This window comes from Rhinopithecus bieti, unplaced genomic scaffold (assembly GCF_001698545.2).
Source record: "Rhinopithecus bieti isolate Rb0 unplaced genomic scaffold, ASM169854v2 scaffold_2453, whole genome shotgun sequence".
Taxonomy (NCBI): domain Eukaryota; kingdom Metazoa; phylum Chordata; class Mammalia; order Primates; family Cercopithecidae; genus Rhinopithecus; species Rhinopithecus bieti.
Window position 1 is genome coordinate 2,296,989 of NW_016804447.1, and position 3,979 is coordinate 2,300,967.

At 32.2% G+C, this 3,979-nt stretch overlaps 1 protein-coding gene across 2 annotated transcripts in view; it reads right to left on the reverse strand.

The window, feature by feature from the left end:
- Positions 1 to 3,979, reverse strand: part of EPYC (epiphycan) — a 49,502-nt gene that overhangs the window by 5,598 nt on the left and 39,925 nt on the right. The window lies entirely within an intron of this gene.

A 3,979-nucleotide genomic window follows, 5' to 3' on the forward strand; every position in this document is an offset into this window, starting at 1 on the left:
TGAGACGGAGTCTCGCTCTGTCGCCCAGGCTGGAGTGCAGTGGCCGGATCTCAGCTCACTGCAAGCTCCGCCTCCCGGATTCACGCCATTCTCCTGCCTCAGCCTCCCGAGTAGCTGGGACTACAGGCGCCCGCCACCATACCCGGCTAATTTTTTGTATTTTTAGTGGAGACGGGGTTTCACGGTGTTAGCCAGGATGGTCTCGATCTCCTGACCTCGTGATCCGCCCGTCTCGGCCTCCCAAAGTGCTGGGATTACAGGCTTGAGCCGCCGCGCCCGGCCGACTATTATAAACAGGATTGTTTTCTTAACTTTTTTTCAGATTGTTCATTGCTAGTGTATAGATAACCTGTATACAATTGATATTTGTATATTGATTTTGTAACCTGCCACATTGCTGAACTCATTTATTAGTTCAATTATTTTTTAGTGGATTCCTTAAGATTTTTCATATGCAAGATCATGTCATCTGAAAATAGAAAAATGACTTCATTTCCAATTTGAAAACCATTTATTTATTTATTATATTTTATGTATTTATTTTTCCTAATAGTCCTAGCTGTAACTGCCAGGCTCAATACTGAATATTAGTGGTGAGAAACAATTTTAGTCTTGTTTCCCTTCTTAGGAAGAAAGCGTTCAGTCTTTCTACATTGAAGATGATGTTAGCCTGAGTTATTTATAGATGTTCTTTATTGGATTGAAGAAGTTCCTTCTATTCCTAGTTTTATATTTCTAGTAATATTATAATAAAATGGTGTTGGATTTTGTCAAATGCTTTTTTGACATCTATTGAAAGAATTATATGTTTTTTAACCCTTTATTCTATTAATATATTACATTGGTTGCTTTTTAAATGTTAAACTATTCTTATATTTCTGCAATCTCACTTGGTCGTGATGTGTAATCTTTTCTATATGTTGTTGAATTCAGTTTGTTGTGTTTTGTTGAGGCTATTTGCATCAATATTTATAAAGGATATTGGCCTGTAGTTTCCTTTTCTGGTTATCTATTTGTCGAGTATTGTTATTGGGTAACATTGGCTTCACCGAATGGGTTAGGAAGGAAATGTTCTCTTTTTTTTGTTGTTATTTGAAATAGTTTGTGAAAGATTGTTATTAATTCTTCTTTAAAATTTTTGATAAAGCCAACCAGTAAATCCATGTGGGAGTGGGTTGTCTTTTTTGGAAGATATTAAATTGCTGAGTTAATATATTTGCTTATTATAGCTGTATTCAGATTATCCATTCTTTAGCCAATTTCAATAGCTTGCATTTTTCTAGAAATTTGTTCATTTAATCTAATTTGTTGGTTTACATTTGTTCATAGTAATCCCTTATGATCCTTCTTATTCCTGTAAGGTTGGTAGTAATGTCCCCTTTCTTATTCCTGATTTTAGTAATTTTTGACTTTTTTCCTAGGTCACTTCAGCTAAAAATACGTCAATTTGTTGATCTTCTAGAGAACCAAATTTTAGTTTGGTTTCTCTATTATTTTTCTATTATATATTTTACTTATTCTGCTTTAAATTTTATTATTTCTATCCTGCTCACTTTGGGTTAGTTCCTCTACTTTTTCTATTATCTTAAGGTGAAAGGCTAGGTTATAGATTTGAGATCTTCTTTTTGAATATGTATATTTACAGCTGAAATTTCCCTTTAAGTGCTGCTTTAGCTCCATCCATACATTTCAATATATTTTATTTTTGTTTTTATTTATCTCTGATTTTTTTTTAACTTTCTTGAGATCTCTATTTTGGCCCATTAGTGATTAAGAAAAATTTTGTTTCATATCCACATATTTGTGAATTTCTTAAATTTTATTTTTTGTTGATTTCTAATGCAATTTCATTGGAATCAGAAAACATACTTTGTATAATTTTAATTATTTTCAATTTACTAATACTTGATTTGTGGTCTAGTATGTGGTCTACCTGGGAAATGTTCCTTGTGCACTTGAGAAAAATGTGTATTTTGAAGTTGTTGGGTGGAATGTTCTGTTGATGACTGTTACACCAAATTGGTTTTCAGTATTGTCCAAGTTTTCTATTTACTTAGTGATCTTATAGATAGTTGTTCTATCCATTATTGAAGCGGGGGCCAGGTGCAGTGGCTCATGCCAGTAATCCCAGCACTTTGGGAGGCCGATTCAGGAGGATCACTTGAGACCAGGAGTTCAAGACCAGCCTGGGCAATATAGTGAGACCTGGTCTCTATAAAAAATTTAAAAAGTAGCCAGGCATGATGGTTCAAACCCTAAAGTTCTAGCTACTCAGGAGAGTGGGGTAGGACAATTGCTTGAGCCCAGGTGTTTGAGGCTGTGGTAAGCTATGATTATACTACTGCATTCTAGCCTGGGTGACAGAGCAAGAACCTTTGCTTAAAAAAAAAAAAAAAAAAAAAAAAAAATTAAATTTAAAATAAAAACAAGAAGTTGAAATACTTCATTACTATTGAACTGCCTATTTCTCCTTTCATTCCTGACAGTTTTTGCCTCATATATTGGGCTTCTGTTGTTAGATGCATATATGTTTATAATCATGTATGTATTGACCCTGATATATTAACCCTCTTATCATTATAAAGTGTCAGTGAGGAATAATGTATATTTTGTGCCTATTATCTCTGCTATTCTCTTTGATATGTGATAAATATGTGTTGTTAATAACTGTGACTTATATTTAAGTATTTGTCATATATCAGTAGCTATATTAAATGCTTTATAAACATTGTTTTATTCATCCTCCCAGCCATCCTGTATAGTAGATCACCTTTTAATCAACATGAGAAAACAGAAATTCAGGGAATTTCAGATAGTTTTGGGTCTAGAATTTCAGCTCAGGTCATATGCTTTTGCCAGAGCCTTCATTTTTAATTGCTATACTATATGTTGGCAAATATTTTTCAAATGAATAAAAAAGGGGATTTATTTATGTATTAAAAATATAGAAATTGAAGACAATGTAAGCTAAAAGCAGATATATGTATATTGGACGTAGTGAGGTGACAGTGACGGAGAAAATATTTTTAAGTTGCACTTACTGACTTTAAAAGCTTAGAATGGGAATGTAAAAGCAGTTACTTTAAAAATTTCCCTCATTATATATACAAACAAATTATGTTTAAATATAACATCAAAGACTTTTTTCTTGGTAGGATCAGTATCATCCGAGATAATAGTAATAAAATTTAATTCATAATTGGAAAACACATTCCAAAATCTCTTTAAGTACTCCCTTGGAAATCTTTCCTTCAGTCATAAACAAGGAAAGAAATCTTTATATGTATAGAAATTCACCCCCAGAAAAAAGAGAGAGCCGTCCAGAAATCAAGCCAAATGGCTAGAAAATACGTGTACAATAGGCAAGTAAACAAATCAGACAAACCCACAAAAGAGACAGATATCTAAGACACATACATACATGTATATACACACATATATACATAGCGTGTATATATGCCTTAGGATTGAATTTAATTCAATACATAAAACCCAAAATCATAGGCTAAAATTGATTTTTTTTCTCTGACAACTAAACATCAACTTAGATTTTTATTTCTCCCTTTACTTTTCCACTTCTGATCTTTACATATATACATAGTGTGTATATATATGTATATATAGATATATATTTATATATATGTAGACACCGAAAATATGAAAATGTTTATATTAATAGGAAAAAAGAAAAGGCACAAAGGTAAATATTCACAAAATCCACAAGGGGAACTACAGGAATTCATGTCCTGCTCTTACATAGCAAAATCACTTTTCTACATTTCTGCCATAAAAGATAATGCTAAACTATGACTTGTCTCTTTCTTTCCTTGTTGCTTTGAGCATGAAATGGGTGCTTTCTCTATTTATTCCACAGAACAGATCAATTTGTTAGAGAATGTTGATTATAACTACAGGCTAAAATTTACAGCTGAAATAAGAAATAATTTATATTTGTTTAACAACCAAAATATTCATTATG